The sequence below is a fragment of the Microcaecilia unicolor genome, chromosome 1 (genome assembly GCF_901765095.1).
Source record: "Microcaecilia unicolor chromosome 1, aMicUni1.1, whole genome shotgun sequence".
Classification (NCBI taxonomy): domain Eukaryota; kingdom Metazoa; phylum Chordata; class Amphibia; order Gymnophiona; family Siphonopidae; genus Microcaecilia; species Microcaecilia unicolor.
The window spans coordinates 650,658,151-650,676,123 of NC_044031.1; the positions used below are offsets into that span (position 1 = coordinate 650,658,151).

The 17,973-nt window shown below is 45.9% G+C and overlaps 1 protein-coding gene across 1 annotated transcript in view; it reads left to right on the forward strand.

Moving 5' to 3' along the window:
* Positions 1-11,522: 11,522 nt before the first annotated feature.
* LOC115460565 (proto-oncogene Mas-like) overlaps positions 11,523-17,973 on the forward strand; it is a 37,789-nt gene continuing 31,338 nt past the window's right edge. The window contains exon 1 of the mRNA XM_030190331.1: positions 11,523-11,796. The gene's annotated coding sequence lies outside the window, so the exon portion shown is untranslated. The remainder of the gene's footprint in view (positions 11,797-17,973) is intronic.

A 17,973-nucleotide genomic window follows, 5' to 3' on the forward strand; every position in this document is an offset into this window, starting at 1 on the left:
TCTGGACAGATTTCTGAAGGAAAAGTTCATTGATCGTTATTAAATTTGTTTTTTTTTGCCAGGTTCTTGGGGCCTGGATTGGCCGCTGTCGGAGACAGAGTGCTGGGCTTGATGGACCTTTGGTTTTTTCCCAGCCTATGAGCCTTACACTGTTGTAACATGTTATGATAAGTCAGATATAGCTATTTTATAAATGAATGTAAGAAATGTTTGCTAGAAACCTGTTTTATTTAGAGATCTCTATAGTTTAATCCATTTTATCAACAAAAATACAAAAACAATCTTGCACATCAAAGTTGTTATACTTCCTTCTACCAACTAACCATTGGGATTGGGAAACAGAAGTATCTAACGCCAACAGAATTATTCTCTTTGTGAGCATCTAGCATCTAGTTTAATATCAAAACTGTGTTTTGAACCTTCTTTGCTGGTGACTTAATCTAATTAATTTGGTTGCATTGAATCTGGTGACTAATAGACTGTGTGCTTTCGGAGGAGAGCCAATTGTGTAGAGAAATTTGGTTAAAAAAACAACAACAAAAAAACCCCAACAGAACACTTCTGAGTGCTTTGAGAGCTAAGCTGTGCATTTTCAGACTTGGTTTGATTATATTCTGATTTTACCTGTGTCATTCTCTTAATAAACTTGATAAACTGCTGACTTTACTTCCTTCTATCCTATCCTATAAATAAAACAAACAAACAAACAAAAAAAAGAAACCTCTCTTTCCACTTGCAGAGTTTCTGACTCTATAGTCCCTCCCTGCCCACCCCTCTCCCACCCACCCTTAGGTTTACTCCCTCTATATAGGAAAAGTATCTTCAACACACACTAATTGGTCAATCCTGCTCATTTATATTCCTTAACACAGTTCACCTTTTCACTCTTGTGAATCACATCAACATGACCTTCATTCAATGCAATACATGTTCTGCTTTAATCCTAAGGCAAACCATCTGGAACCTTAAGAGTCTGCCCTATCTGTCTCCAAATATCTACTATGAAAGATGAGATCGACAACCTCAACAAGGAATTGGCTACAATTAAGGAAGAATCTGGGATTACTCAATTCCTAACCAATTTATCATCACCACTGCCACAGAGAATAATGCAACAGAGGAACAGATGGGTCACAGTAGGCTCAGGTAGATTAAGACCTGTGACACAGAAGCATTCACTCTCCCAACCTTTGCCCCTATATAATTCCTTTGCTGAGAAAAGAAACACTGAGGTGGAACCAGAGGCAAGGTGTTAATCTGGTCGTGAGCCCAAGCTGAGACCTAGTATAGGGTTTTGGCCAAGGCCTAGGGTAGACTAAACAGGCCATACGCACTACCCCAGCCACCAAGCCCCACACACACTCAACAACCAATTAGCACCACCAGAAAATGGGAGATAGAGCATTCAGGTGGGCCTCACGGCCTATCGGGAACCCACTCGCACAGAGTCCAAGCATGCAGGCCTCACGGCTGAACAGGAACTGAGTCATACACTGGGAAGGGAGAAAGAACAATGAGGGGTCTACAAAGGGACTGGAGCACCAGCAATGCACACAGCGCTAGCTAAGGACGCAAGTGAAAAGGGACCGACAGACGTTTCTATAGGAAACACAAGGCTGTGCCACAGGGCAGTCAAGGATAAAGGAAGCCACACAATGGAACACTCTAGGCTGTACCATACAACACACAAGGGAAAGGGGAAGCCACCTAAGAATACATAATGCTGACCTCACAACACACAGGGATAAAGGGAACTGCTATATAGGGATACACAAGGTTATGCCACACAGCACTCAAGAGAAAAGGGAATCTACACACAAGAATGCACAAGGCTAGCCTCACAACACACAAGGGAAAACGGGAACTGCTTACAGGGATACACAAGGCTGTGCCACACAGCACTCAAGGGAAAAGGGAATCCACACACAAGAATGCACAAGGCTGGCCTCACAACACACAAGGGAAAAAGGGAACTCTTACAGGGATACACAAGGCTGTGCCACACAGTACACAAGGGAAAAAGGGAACTGCTTACAGGGCTACACAAGGCTGTGCCACACAGCACACAAGGATAAGAGAAAGGTAAGCAAACAGAGAACGTTGCCTAAACACACACGGATCAGACGAGCAGAGCTCACCAGTAACAGGAGACAGACACAGAAAAGAAAGAATTAAAGCAGGCAAAAGGAAAAGACTGCTTTAAATAACCTGCCAGAAGCAGGCTTACACTGCAGTCAAAGAGTTAAAGCAAAGGGAAAAACAAACTCCCCAGGGCGATACAAAGGGTCAGGAGGCTGCCAACAAAGGCAGGACTACAAGGCAATCACTAAGCACGGCACAAAAAGGGTTAACACAGAGGAAAGGGAAACTTAAATAAACAAACAAACTGCAGCCATACAAGGGACAAGCTTACCACGAACAATACAACACCAGCCAAGTAGAGAATAGACCCAGGTGCAGTGTAGTGAGGCAATCAAGAACATGCTGGGAACACTTAGCACTCACACAGAATCTACAAGCTACGAGGAGAGAAAGCAAATCTCCAACCTGAACACAGTGTGCACTAGCGGAAACCAAGAGAAAGGAAAGCAGGCTTCAGCTGACAACAATCCAACGCTAAAGCAAGGGAAGTAGGGAAAGGTAGGCTTAAGTAGATCAGGCTTCTGACATCTGCTGCTTCAGCCGTCAGCTCAGCCCCTGATAAGCCAATCAGGAGCGAGTCCCAAACATTCCCCTGCCTGTCTAGCAGAATCATAACACAAGGAAAGTAGCAAATCCAATAAACATCCCCCAAACAATGACATTTTAGAGCAAAGCAGAAAATTCTTACTGCTAAGAGACTCTATTATAAGAACATAAGAATAGCCATACTGGGTCAGACCAATGGTCCATCTAGCCCAGTATTCTGTTTCCAACAGTGACCAAGCCAGGTCACTAGTACTTGGCAGAACCACCCCCCCCAAAAAAATTCTTGACTAGCATAGGCGCCCCGTATAAGAGGCTTGGGGAGGCTAAGCCTCCCCAGCCCAACCGTGACCTTCCCCTGGCTGCTGCCCCCACAAGCGCAGGGCTGGTGCAGCGCTGCAGCCAGGCAGCTCTCCAATGGCCCCTCCTTCCTTCCTGCTCTCAGCTCCCCGACTGGCAGCCCTCCTCCTCCTCTCCGTTCCTCCCTCTTCCTCCCCCCCCCCCCCCGCATGTGCGTGTGTTTTAAGCCTTTTACTTTCCATGGCAGCTACGTCAGTGACGAAGAAGGCACTGCGGGCTTGTCTCCGGCTCCAGCTTATCCCTTCCCTCTTCACACAGTGTCCCGCCTTCTGCGATGATGCATTTCCTGTTTCCGCGAGGGTGGGACACTGTGTGAAGAGGGAAGGGAGAAGCTGGAGGTGAGCCTGCAGTGCCTTCTTCTTCACTGACATCGCTGCCATGGAGAATAAAAGGGTTAAACGCGTGGAGGGGGGCAGGAAGGAATGGAGAGGAGGGCTGTCAGAGAGCTGAGGGAGGGCAGGGAGAATTGCTGGACATAGATGGGAGGAGAGGGCAGGGGGAGAGAAGAGATCGCTGGACATGCAGAGGAGGGGAGGGCAGGGGGAGAGAAGCGATCGCTGGAGAGGAGGGGAGGGCAGTGGAGGAAGGAGAATTGCTGGACATGGATGGATGGAGGGGAAGGGAGGGCAGGGGGAGAGAAGAGATCATTGGACAGGAAAGGAGGGGAGGGCATGGGAGAGGAGAATTGCTGGACATGGATGGATAGAGGGGAGGGCAGAGGAGAGAGGAGAATTGCTGGACATGGATGGACGGGGCAGGGGAGAGATGAAATTTGCTGGAGATGGATGGAGGAGAGGGCAGGGGAGATTGGAGAGTTGCTGGACATGGATGGATGAATGGGGGTAGGGGAGAGAGGAAATTTGCAGGATATGGGTGGATGGAGGAGAGGGCAGGAGAGAATGGAGAGTTCCTGGACATGGATGAAGGGGAGGGCAGGGGAGAAAGAATTGCTGGACATGGATAGATGGAGGAGGCAGGGGAGAGAGGAAATTTGAGGATATGGATGGAAGAAGGAGAGGGCAGGGGAGAATGGAGAGCTGTTGGACATGGATGGATGGAGGGGAGGAAAGTCAGGAAGGAGATGCACATGGATGGAGGGGAGGGGAGAGAGGAGAAATGCTGGATATGGATGGAGGGAAAATTGCTGAATTTAAGGGCTGGATTGGAACACTTTGATGGCAGGTGTTGAAACTGGAGAAAGGATAGGGACAGGGCTACAGATGGTAGACAGGACGCATAAGGACACAGAAGGATGGTGGACATGGTGAGAGAAAAAATATCAAATGGAAAGAAGATACTGCATAAAATAGAAGACACTGGGTCCAAAGCTAATAGAAAAACTACATGCTCAGATACCAAAGGTAGAAAACATTTTTTTATTCAGAATTTATTAATTGGAATATGTCAGCTTTTGGAAATGTGCATCTGTCATATTTTGCATGTAAGTTTCAATTTTTCTAGTATTGCTGCATGCTGAGTCTGACCTCTTGAGGTAACTTTCCAGTTCAGTATTTTGCCTTCATATCTGTTGTGTCATGTGTTTTTCATGGGTGATCAAGATGCAGTATTCTGCTAGAGTGTAGTATTTGCAGCCCTTTTTTTTGTTTGTTTCACTAGGTTGTGTAGCTTGGTGTAATTATAGTGCTGCCTTTCCACGCATAAGGTTGTAGCTCTACTACTACTACTACTATTTAGCATTTCTATAGCGCTACAAGGCATACGCAGCGCTGCACAAACATAGAAGAAAGACAGTCCCTGCTCAAAGAGCTTACAATCTAATAGACAAAAAATAAATAAAGTAAGCAAATCAAATCAATTAATGTGATCGGGAAGGAAGAGAGGAGGGTAGGTGGAGGCGAGTGGTTACGAGTCAAAAGCAATGTTAAAGAGGTGGGCTTTCAGTCTAGATTTAAAGGTGGCCAAGGATGGGGCAAGACGTAAGGGCTCAGGAAGTTTATTCCAGGCGTAGGGTGCAGCGAGACAGAAGGCGCGAAGTCTGGAGTTGGCAGCTCGTCCTGTCCTTGGAATTAGTGCTGTTATGGTTTGGTAAGGTTATAAGTGTGTTTTTGCACAAGTTTGTGTACAGTGTTTTGCAGTGGAAAGATTGTAAATTGGCCTTACTGAGGTGGCACCAAAACATCAGAAAGGGTGTAGAGCCTAAATCATGACACACTACCTCTTGAAGGATCTACATATGGTCATTAATAAAAGGAGCTCATTGTGAACACTATCCACCCTAAAAGGGTGTTTTGTGGCTCTACATGAGAATTGTGATATTATGATCCCTTGTTTCATATTGTTGACGGTCTGCATTTTCTGTATGGTGGTATATTGGTGTATTAGGTCTGCCCAGTGTAATATTTATGGTGCAGTAAGGTTCTGAGTGTGTTTTTGCAAAACGTTGTGCATAGTGTTTTGCAGTTGAGCGATTGTGGTTAGTATATGCTTTGAGCAACCACTTTATTCTTTGACATATGATACATATCTAATATCTAAATTTAATAAAAGGTATTAATTGTGACTATTTTATTTTTACTTATTTTTTTTTCTGTGTTGTCAGACAATTATGGATGTAAGCTCTGCCCCCGGCCCCACCCCTAACCCCGCCCCCTTTAGCCTCCCCAAACAGTTGGGCCACCGACCGCCTATGTTGACTAGTATGCAGAACACCCCTCTTCTAACTCATAGCTGACCTGCAAAGGCAACAGGCTCATCTGAGACTTGAAAACAAGACCTCTCACACCCAAAGCAAGAATCATAACCCTAGAACAACAAGCCACTTCCTAACTTGAACTGAAAGAAGGAAGACCTTAACTAACTATTCCTATATCTCAGTTAATTATCAGAGGAATTAACTTAGGAGCACAGTTCAAGGGTTCTGTCATGGTCATGGACTCGGGGGGCCTTTGCAAACTGTCACAGCCTCCGGGGGCCTTTGCAAATTGTCACGGACTCAGTGAAATGTGAGCTCTTGGGCTGCTGCTGACGAAAGGCAGCAGCAGGTGAACCTTCCAACCAGGACTGGACTAAACAGGCAGGACTGGAACAGACTAAAAGTGCAAGAAGCACACAGGCAGAAACAGGGTACACAGGAACTTAACTTGACTAGGCAGGACTAGAACAGACTAGAAGTGCAAGAAGCACACAGTCAGGAACAGGGTACACAGGAACTGAGCTTGACTAGGCAGGACTGGAGCAGAGCTTGGCTACGCAAGAACAGAGTACACATGAGCAGAGCTTGACTAGGCAGGAACAGGGTAGACACGAACAGAACTAATAAAGCTAGAAGAAAGACACTCAAATGGGCCGCAAGGCCAAACTGGAACCCGTGCACACCAGAGCCCTCTCATATGGGCTTCAAGGCTGAACTGGAGCCCAAGCACAAGAGCAGAAGGCAAAAGAGAAGTGATGTACACACAGGTAGAAGCAGACTGGGCAGAATTCAAGGCAAGGCAGACTAGGCAGAGCACTAGGCAAGGCAGACTAGACAGAAATCAAGGCAAGGCAGACTAGGCAGAACACTAGGCAAGGCAGACTAGGCAGGACACTAGGCTGGGCCACACGGCTACTCAAAGGGTAGAGGGAAGCCACACAGAAGAGCAAGGCTGTGCCACACAGCCACTCAGATTCAAACAACAGATCAAACAGGCAATAACCAAGACAGAAGTAACATATAACATAACATAGTAAATGGCGGCAGATAAAGACCTGTACGGACCATCCAAGCTGCCTAACAAGATAAACTCATTTACATGTGCTAACCCTAGCACACAGGCAAACAGATAAGAATTAAGGCAGAAGTGCTACACAAGCACACCCACAAACCTGGAGACCTTTGGCTATGCAAAGGCCCACCTTCACTGATGATGTTATGACTACAGGAAAGAGGCTTGAAACACACTGAACAACAGAAGTGAGACTTGAAGCCCACAGAACACCAGAGTGAGGCTTGAAACACAGAAGTGGTAGCAGAGGCAACAATACAAGGAAAATACAGACTGGAGCCACCTCTGAAGCTAGCCACCGGAAGACAAGGTGAGTCTGAAAGTGGAATCACGACTACAGTCGTGACAGGTTCCAACCTAGTAAAATGCCTTCCAGGATCCTCAGAAGTACTGACCAAATGCTGAACTTTGATCTGAGAAAAAAGCAAGGATTCTAATACTGATGTTGTAATCCACCTGAGGACAAATGACCTGGCCAACAATAGCAAGTTTACAGCACAGAGAGTGTTCCAGAAGCTTGGGGAGTGACTGAAGTGTTTGGTTCAGACTGGGGCTTTTTCTGAAGTAATTCCTATATGTGGGAATGGAGAGGAAAGACTGCGTAAAACAGTGGAATTCAATAAGTGGCTTGAATCTTGGTGTAAAGAAGAATGCTTTAAATACACAGGATGATGGGGTAATACATGGAAAAATGTATTACCCCAAGAGCACAGAAAATGTTGATGTCTAGGATTTCATGCTGGTACCAACTGGTACTGGTCCACTAGTTAGTGGAACTTTCTGATTCCACCTCTTGAGCGATCACTAACATTTCTTATCTTTGACAACAGATCTTGTTACTGCTTGTATTTACAAAAGCAGACAATTTCTTCCATTAAAACATAGCATGTGTTTAGCTAGACCTACATTCTGCTTAAAGCTAATTTCTAAGGTAGTTATTTTCTTAAAGCATGTTTTAACTCTTTCTTTCAGATGCCTCTGTGAATTACATTAACTATATGTTCATTTATAGTCTTAATACATTTTTTTTATCTTGTGGGTTCCTAAGTTGTTTATCATCTCCCCATTGGTCGTTACCACTTTTCCTCTTCGTCTTAAAGGAAGTGAACCAGAGCACACGAAAAACAGAATCCCCCTCGAGGCACCTTCAAGGTCTCAAATGTCCTCCCAAGGACTAGCTATTAGTCTGTCCATGTGCAGATCTGCTAGCTTACCAACCGGTCCAAGCGAGGTTTCCCGGTTCATCCTTCCTTCCGCTCTGTGCTTACGGCTGTCCTTTGCCAGCGGGCGTTGGTTGCCCTCGCCCTGCAGTCACTGTGTGCGGTGCAGGGCAACTCCGAGCGGCCACCAGCTACTCTGGACCTCGTGTCGCTCATGTTGGGCCTCAATGATCGCCTCTGATGGCTGCTCCTCTCTCCTGCTCCTCTCGTCTGCCCTCCTCTGTCTCCATGACTCCACGTGTGCGGCACTCTGCTACCTTCTCCCGCCAGCCGGTACCTCACGCCTCGATGATCGCCTATGATGGCTGCTCCTCTCTCCTGCTCCTCTCGACTGCCCTCCTTCATCTCCATGACTCTGCGTGTGCGGCGTTCCGCTCCCTTCCCCCACCGGCCAGGTAAACAAGCCATACTGTGGGAATATGGTCACATGTTTCCAAGTCCAGGTGGCCAGTCTGACCTTCGAAAACAAGCGCCATCCTCCTCTTCACAAACTGTACAGCGCTGCGTAACCCTAGTAGCGCTCTAGAAATGTTAAGTAGTAGTAGTAGTAATTAGAGCTGTGTCTTATCTTCTGCATTCCAACTTATTTTTGTATTTACAAGGAAAGTTACTTTCGGTCAAAGACAGAAGATTTCAGAGTGTATTATCGAACAAAGCAGGGATGAAAAGCAATCCTTTACATCTTCCATTACAAGGGGTTAGTTAGGATATAAAGATACTAGGGTTTCTTTTAAACAAAGGGTTAAGTTAAAATTTAATGCCAAGAAATGCAGAGTGATGCACTTGGGGTGCAGAAATCCAAAAGAGATATACCAGATAGGAGGAGAGAGATTGGTAAGTTCTACTCAGGAGAAGGACTTTGTGGTGATGGTGTCTGAGGATCTGAAGGTGACAAAAAGTGCAACAAGGTGGTTGCTGTGGCCAGAAGGATGCTAGGCTGCATAGAGAAAAGTATAACCAGTAGAAGAAAGGAGGTGTAGATGCCCCTCTACAAGTTGTTGGTGAGGCCCCACCTGGAGTATTGTGTTCAGTTTTGGAGGCCGTTTCTTGCTAAGGATGTAAAAAGACTTGAAGCAGTTTTAAAGAAAAAGCATCCAAAATGGTATGGGATTTGCATTGCAAGATTTATGAGGAGAGACTTACTTAGCTGAACATGTATACCCTGGTAGAAAGGAGAAACAGGGGTGATATGATACAGATGTTCAAATATTTGAAAGGTATTAATCGTGTAACCAGGTACCTCTCTTGTGCAGCCAAGGATAGAACAATCTCCTCCGGCCACAGGCTCCCGGTACAATGAAGAAATAGATGTCCACCAGTAACTTCAATCTTAAGGACTTTTATTCTATGCAGGTTTCTAGTACACAGTTCCCACAGCAGCATAGCACATACCAGGATTCAATACAGGCTTACAGGCTCCAGTCTGGGCTCTTTATCCAGTGCACAATAAACAGTAATTCAATTCCCAAGACAAACAGTTCTTTCAGTTCATCATCACAGTTCAGTCACTAAGCAGCATTTTCTACCTTCTATCCACTTTACCTTCAGGAGAGTTCAATATTTTAGGGACTCCTTCTACCCAAGGGGTTTCCCCTGCATCAGCTTCACAGTGAATTCAATACTTTTGGGACTTCCTCTCATCCTAGGAATTTCAGCCTGCTTCAGTACTTTAGGGACCTCCCTGCCCAAGGGTTTTCAGCCTGCAACTGCTTCTCTCCTTCAGCTCCTCTCTCCTGAACTGAACTGCACTCCAAGGTGGCCAGCTGGGAAAAATTTTCCCCAGCCCAAAACGAGCCATAAACCTACCCAAAAACCTCCCGTAGCCAATCCCCATCTCCCGCGTCACCGAACCCCGCTCCCGTGTCACTAACCCCGCCTCCCACATCACTAACCCCGCCCCCTATGTCATCCCTGACGTCAACCCCACCCCTGAAAGCTTCTATTAGACCAAAGTGGACCAATAGAAGCCCCGGAAAAAAACGCCGAACTCGCACAGCGGCGACGGGAAAACCGGCCAAAAACTACATCCCGCGGCCGGCGAAATTTTCCTGCCGCCGCTGGCGAAAACCCGCCCAATTGGGTGGTAAAACCGCCCACCTAGCAACAATGCTGAACTCCTGGGACACCTTCCCACCTGCCTAATCAATCCCTGGCCTCAGCTACCACCACTAATCATTCTCCTTCCATTAGCTTCTCTACACACCCATACCAGCTGAGTTGAGCATTAGACTAATGAGGAGCTCCTGCACACCGGGTTTCCTATCTCTCTTTCCCCCTAGTGGCAGCCAATCTACACCTCCTGTTAGCTTACACCCATGTCCTCCCTTATTGCAGCTAGGAGTCCAGTCCGGGTTCTTCATCCCCCCTCTGGCTCCTTGCCTGCAATGCCTTCTGGGACTTGTATTTCAGACTGAAACTGCCTTAACTCAACTATCCTGGAGGTGACTTTATCACAATCAGCAAACAAACCTTTTCCAGAGACGGGAAGGTGCTAAAACTAGAGGACATGAATTGAGGTTGAAAAGGGGCAAACTGAGTAATAATGTCAAGAAGTATTTTTTCACAGAGAGGGTGGTAGACACCTGGAATGCACTCCTGCGGGAGGTGGTAGAGATGAAAGCGGTAATGGAATTCAAAAATATGTGAGATAAACACAAAGGAGTCCTGTTTAAAAGGAAATGGATCCAAAGAAATTTAGCAGAGATTAGAAAGCAACACCAGTAATTGGGAAGCAAAGCTAGTCTATGTTGTGATCGCGGCTGGACAGATTCAGTTTCAGCTTCAGAAGTTGGACAACAAGGACAGTGCAGGCAGACTTCTATAGTCTATGCCCTGAAAATGGCAAGGACAAATCAAGACCAGCCTAGGTATAAATATGAAGTATCGCATACCATATGTAATGAGTTTATCATATTGGGCAGACTGGATGGGCTGTACAGGTCTTTAGGTCTGCCGTCATCTACTATGTTACTGTGTTATTATATCAGCTCACAATTTCTAGAGGACAGCAGGAGTGAGATTTGTTATTAAAGTCTGGAAATAAAGTGACTTGCCCACAGTATGAGGGTCAGATGTGGAACTGGAACTCATATCCCAGGAGTCCTCCATACTTGCATTATTACACTTGAATCACATCAGCCTCAGATCATCCGTTCACTACCTGCTGCACTCACTGCCTTTCACTAAATATGTTTGCTCTCCTAATATATTTTGGGTTTTATACTGCTGCTTATCCAGTGAGGGAGGACTTCATGTCTTAGAATTCACTGAGAGAAGCGACACTACAATCAAACAAGAGTTTCTCATTTTGAGCCTCACAGGTCAGACAAGTTTGCAGCCACTCAGGCTCCTAAATATATACACAAGCATTGCCGAATGAAGTGCGACTGAAACCTGCTCTACCTCTAATGTTCTGGTTTCTGACACCCATCTACAATGAGATTGGGGCTGGACTGTTTAGAAGTGCCACCCAGTGACAGCCACTTGCCTTGTGAAATCTACAGCTGTGAGTCAGGGTGGAGAAGAGATGGGAAGAGGACAGCATTATTTAATTTCACTGAACCATGTATAAATCCAGAGATTGCTGCTGCTAGGTAACCCCCTGTGTAAAAAATGATAAGGAAAAGGTAAAGATGGGGAAAGAGAGGATGACAGAGGCAGAGAACGGAGGTGCTTTTCCATCTTGGCATATTCCCAGGATCCCCCTCAACAGAGCACACAAGCCTCAGATCAGAGTTTTCCTAATCTGAGTTCCCTGAAAAAGCCAGAGAGCTGCTGTTTTAGCTTCTCACAGGATCCCAGTCCGGGTAAGTTACCCAAGGAGGCACATGTCGCTGTGAATTTCTCAGGAAAGTTCTGGGAGTGAAGCCAATGTTTCTGGGCTCTAACTCTGATTGGTCAAGAAAATCTTGCCAGGTGACCAGGGGAGAGAGAGGTGCTGATACTGGGGGGAGCTGGAGGGGGGCAGGAATGTTTTCCTGAGCTGAATTTTCTGTTCTTCCATATAGCAGAAAACAACACAGACTAAAGTGGTGGGAATCTGTTTTAAATGTATCCCTTTTTAGGGGAACACCATTCATGATAAAGTGGACACCAAGTGATGAGGGCAGCAGATGCAGTTCCTTTTACAAGGTATAAATGGAAATAAAAGAGTCTCTTCCCTCATAGAGTAGGAGTGTGGCTGCTAGGTGTTGACCCATATTGTACATACTGTTCAAGAAGTCAGTCAGTCTTCTGATGCTGGAGGGAGCACCCTATGTCTTATGGTTGAAATCAAACTATGGGTATGATAAATAGTTGCCAGAAATTGTTGGTCTACAGTGACTGCTCTAGGGTACTAGGTTTGAGATGTGTATTATCACCACTGGAGTTTGTACTGAAGTGTAAAATAAGTCATAACCCTCACCATATAGCTTTATGTTACTGCTACAATATGTATTATAATTCCCCCCTACACTTGTGGAGGAAACTATGAGCCCTCCAAAACCCACCAGAAACCCACAATTGGTGCTCCCTTCACCTGTAAGAGCTATGGTAGTGGTGTACAGTTGGGGGTAGTGGGTTTTGGATGGGTTTTGGGGGGGGCTCAGCAGACAAGGTTAAGGAGCAATGGTGAGATGTATACCTGGGAGCATTTTATAAAGTCCACTGCAGTGCCCCCAAGGACACCCTATTGCTTTCCTGGGATGTCACTTTTCCACTATTCTACCTGATGCCAAGCTTTCTATTTTTTTTTTTTTTATAACTTCTGAGCCTTGTGTCTATTGTTTTTCATTAGATTTGGGCTTTGAATTCAGATCTATAGATGAAAAGGAGGTCTCATTACATATATCTAAATACCAGAGTGCTATTTTTCCATACTTCATAGCAAGAGTGTACATTCCCTAATTACCTGTCCCAATACAACTGAAGCTTTTACCTCCTCAGTGCATGTAAATGGTTTCATCCCTGTGTAGATTCTCTGATGCCATTTGAGGCTTTCTTTCCAACCAAAGCTTTTACCACACTCAGGACATATAAATGGTTTCACTCCTGTGTGTATTCTCTGGTGCATTGTGAGATTTACCTTCTGACCAAAGCTTTTACTAGACTCTATACATGCAAATGTTTTCTCTCCCGTGTGGACTTTCTGATGCACTTTGAGATTTACATTACAACCAAAGTTTTTACCTGTCACGGTTGTGCCCATGTTTCATGCTCTTCTTCCTCTCACCACCTGGTGGCCAGACCTGGTGGCTGCAATGGACTGTCTGGTTACTGTCACCCATTCCAGATTTCAGCCCAGTCCGGTCCGGATCTTTCAGACTGCCAGACTTGCTCTTTCTGTTTGAACATACACAGCACCCATAGTTTCCTGGTGATTGCTGCAGCTAAGCCTCAGCTGCTGCTGGGCTTATTAGCTAGTTTGAAACCTTTCTGCTTTGCCTTTGCATCACCTTAGGCCCTGGTACGTTGGTGCTTGTTGCACGTTTGCTTAGTTTGGGTTCTTGTTTGAGATTCTTGTATGTTCTAGTTAGTCTGTGTGTAGTTTAGATTAGGTTGTTGCTTGTTCTCTAGTCTTGTCTCTGGCTTGTAGTTTTGTGTCTAGTCCTTGACTGTGTTTTTAGTGGCTGTTCTGCAGCTTCCAGTCCTGTCTCCTCTCTCTGTCAGTATTTGTTCCCTGTTTTAGTGGCTGCTTGCAGCTTTCAGTCCTGTCCTTTAGCTTATCCCTTCCTTGCCCTGCTGTCCCGGTATGTTCCTTTCCCCTCTGACCCTCAGTCCCTGTTCAGCCTAGTTGGGATCCTGTTCCTGCCCTGTCCTATAAGTCCTGCCGGCTGCCTGCAGCCAGGGGCTCAACTCCTGATGAAAGGTGGCCATGTGCAGGTGAAGCCTAACTGTTTGTCAGAGTTCTGCCCTGTCTCTGGTGTAGGGTAGTTTTGCCTGCTGCTGCCGCTCCTCAGCAGTGGCCCAAGGGCTCACAAACCTAGTTCCTGTTTGGAAAACGTGACATTACCACACTTAGAACATGTGAATGGTTTCATTTTTATTGTGGATTTTCTTGTGTATTTTGTACGTTTTGCATTTGTATATATTTGTTTGAAAATGGACCAAAAAATAAAACATCCAAATCACAAAACATTTTTCCAAACAGCATTTTCAAAAGGAAAAGATAGACTTTTTTTTGTAGAAAATGACCTTTTCTGTTCTGATTTTGGACGTTTTACAAAAAATGACCAAATTCAGACTTAGATGTCATATCCAAAAATGTCCCCTGTGCTTTTGACTTGCCCAAAGTCACAAGGAGCAGCAGTGGAAATTAAACCTATGTTGCCAGGATCAAAGTCCGGGGCACTAACCATTAAGCCACTCCACCTCTATTTTGGACATCTTGCATTTGGACGTCTTTTGTTCGAAAATGGACCAAAAAAAAAAAAAAGGACTTCCAAATCACAAAATGTCCAAATCACAAGACGTCCATCTTTTTTGAAAATGACCTTCTTTCCTGTTCAGAATTTGGACGTTTTTGTAAAACGTCCAAATTCTGATTTAGATGTTCTATCGAAAATGTACCTCTATGGCGCATAATAGTATTTCCACAAGAAAAAAAATATTTTGAAAAATTTTTCAGTACTTTCACCTGTTCAGATAAAAAATAAGATAAAAAATACTTTAATCAAACAAGACCTCAAATCTCCAGATAGTTTGAGGTCTCTTTAAGCAGAACCAATATAATAGTATTTACAAGAACATAATTTAACCCAGTTTTTGCCCAGATAAGCATCAGTTGGATTACTTTATTAAAATATGAAGTTTGTAGGGAGGTCAGGGCCGGGATCAGCTTTACTGGGTGGTGTTGGCATGTTATAAATGCATTCATTCTGCATTCCTCTAGCATATAATTACACTGTTCTGGGAGACAATTTTTCTTCTGAACCAAAAAAGGTTTACTTAATTGTGGAGATTAAGTAACAGGGACAATAATTTACAGGTAGAATCAAAGCAGAAAATATTTTCCAACAATTATGATTTTAAGTCTACATCTTCAGGGGTCTACCCCTTTTTGAAGGTTCCTGATAGGTTTTTTTTTTTTCTGCTGTTCCCATTCTGAACTGTTTGTCCTCAGATGGAGCTTTTATGTAACCTTTTTTGACTCTGAGGCTCTCAGGGACTTCTAGTAGGTCCCTTCATGCTTCTATGATCTGGATCTTGGAAACACAGACAATGAAGGCAAATAACGACCATCCCCCTGATTTTCAAAGCAATTTAAATTAATCTGGACAATCTAATTCCCCATATTCAGCGGCATTAAAACGAGCAGTGCTGCTAAATATCACCTCTGACTGGCTCCAAAAAAAGTGGGCAGGTCAGGGGCAACACTGGAGGTGGTGTTAAGGAGGAGCCTGGGGTTATGTGAGTGCTGGCAGTATTCAGTGTCGGCACCCACATAGTTAAGTGGGTTAATTTAGGACAGTATCAAAGCTGTCCTACATTAACCTGGGACCCCAGTATTGAATATTGGCTGGGTCCCGCATAACTAATTTGGTCCAGGAAAGCCATCCTAATCCCCCTCCTGACCTCCCAAACAGCCCCCTCCCTCCTATCCCCTAGTCCACAGGAAAAGAAAGCTCCTCCCCTCCCCCCCAAATGAGCCCCCAACCCCCTCAAGATGTAGGTAGGCCTCCCTTGGGCCTACTTGATGTCTCGGTAGTCCATGGAGGGTTGTTGGGGGCAGGAGCGAAGGCCTCGCACTCCTGCCTCTTGCGGTGGGACTCAGCAAATGGCTTGCCATGACCTCTCATGGCAGCTTGCAGTACTTTGTGTAGTATCACAAGCTGCCATGATAGGTCACGGCAGCCATTTAGTAAGGCCCGCTGCAAGGGGCAGGAGCAAGGGACCTTCGGTTCTACTCCCGACAATCTCCACTTAGTACCAGGGACATCAAGTAGGCCTACTGTCGCGTTCTCGAGGACCTTGGCATACTGTCAAGCTTCTTCCCCGGGAGCACTGGGTTCGTGAGTCCTTGGGCCACTACCGTGGAGCGGCAGTGGCAGGCAAGATCACCTTCAAGGTAGAGATGAGACAAGACTGGACCGGAATCCCGGACTGGAGTTCTACACAGGAATACACGGAACTGGAACGCACCGGACGAGTGCGCACTGGAGTGGAGCCCGCTGGACTGAAACACACTGGAGCGGAATCCACTGGACTGGAACCCACGGGACCGGAACCCACTGGACAGGAACACACTGGACCTAGGCTTCACCTACACTTAGCCACCTTTCCCCGAGGGTTGAGCCCTCAGGTTCGGGCAGCCGGCAAGACTTACAGGAAAAACCGGAACTGGAACTTGCAAGCAGGAACAGCAGGAATCAGGATCCAGAAGTGCCCCCAGGCACCTAGGCGAAAGCAAGGCAGACAGGCAGAGAATGTCCGGGTTCCGGCAGTAGGCAGGTTCAAAGCAATGGTCAGGTCAAGGAACAAGACTATGGCTGGAGCTTCAGTATTAAGGAGTACTGGCAACAGACTGAAGCTCCAGAAGCAAAAAAAACACACACGGGAAAACCAGCAGGCTAAACACAAGAAGACTAGGAAACTGTACACAAGCTAACAAGAAAGCTATGCCCAAGCTAACCAGTCATACACTAGAAACATACACTAAGCAAACCCAGGAGATCTGGTAAAGCTGTACACAGGCTAACAAGCAAAGCCGTGCCCAAGCTAACAAGTCATACACTAGAAACATACACAGAGCAATCACAGGAGAACTAGCAAAGCTGTACACAGGCTAACAATCAAAGCTGTGTCCAAGCTAGCTAGTCATACACTGGAAAAATACACAGAGAACTAGCAAAGCTGTACACAGGCTAACAAGCAAAGCTGTACCCAAGCTAACAAGTCATACACTGGAAACATACACAGAGAAGTAGCAAAGCTGTACACAGACTAACAAGCAAGCTGTGCCCTAGCTAACACGTCATACACTAGAAACATACACAGAGCACACAGGAGAACTAATAAAGCTGTACACAGGCTAACAAGCAAAGCTGTGCCCAAGCTAACAAGTCATACACTAGAAACATACACAGAGCAATCTCAGGAGAACTAGTAAAGCTGTACACAGGCTAACAAGCAAAGCTGTGCCCAAGCTAACAAGTCATACACTAGAAACATACACAGAGCAATCTCAGAAGAACTAGTAAAGCTGTACACAGGCTAACAAGCAAAGCTGTGCCCAAGCTAACAAGTCAAACATTAGAAACTCACACAGAGCAAACAATGTAGCAGTGTACAGAGCACTCTACATACCAGGGCCCTTAGATGAAATGCAAAGACCAGGGCTGCAGGCTCTAAGTGATTAATAAAGCCTTTCAACACCAGAGGCACAGCTGCAGCAATCTCCTTGCCTCCAAACAGAGGCTTGACACACAGAGAAGTCAGCCCACAGGAAGGACAAGCGGGAGCCATCTTGGATACTGGCATAGAGGAGTCGGCAGCCATCTTGGAAGAGGCATAGCCCACACAGGTGAGGTCCAGTAAGGCAATCAGCACACAGAGCCAGAGAGAAACTAGGACAGAGACAGACACAGAGACAAGCAGAAGCCAGCACAGCCACTGACTCCCAGAAACAGGGTAAGAATGAGGGTGGGCACGGCCACAGACGTGACAGTACCCCCTCCTCAAGACCCCCCTCTCGGTCCCCCTGAGGAGTTCAGGTGTCCAGGGGTAACTATGGTGAAACCTCCTGATGGGTCTCAAAAGCCAGACATAGATCACTGGACTGGAAGTCACAAGGAAGTTCAAAACTGGCAGACAAAAGTAGAACTTGTGACCAGGAGGCTCCTTCGAATCACCACGGGGCACCCTCAGGAACGTGGATGCATCAAAAGGAACAAAATTCAAAAGGAACCCTTCCCTGAGGGAACCCACAAAGTCCTGGACCTCTTGGCAATTCCATGTAATGGCAGGAACAAGGCTGGAGCCACTACCCCCGCTGACATCAGAAG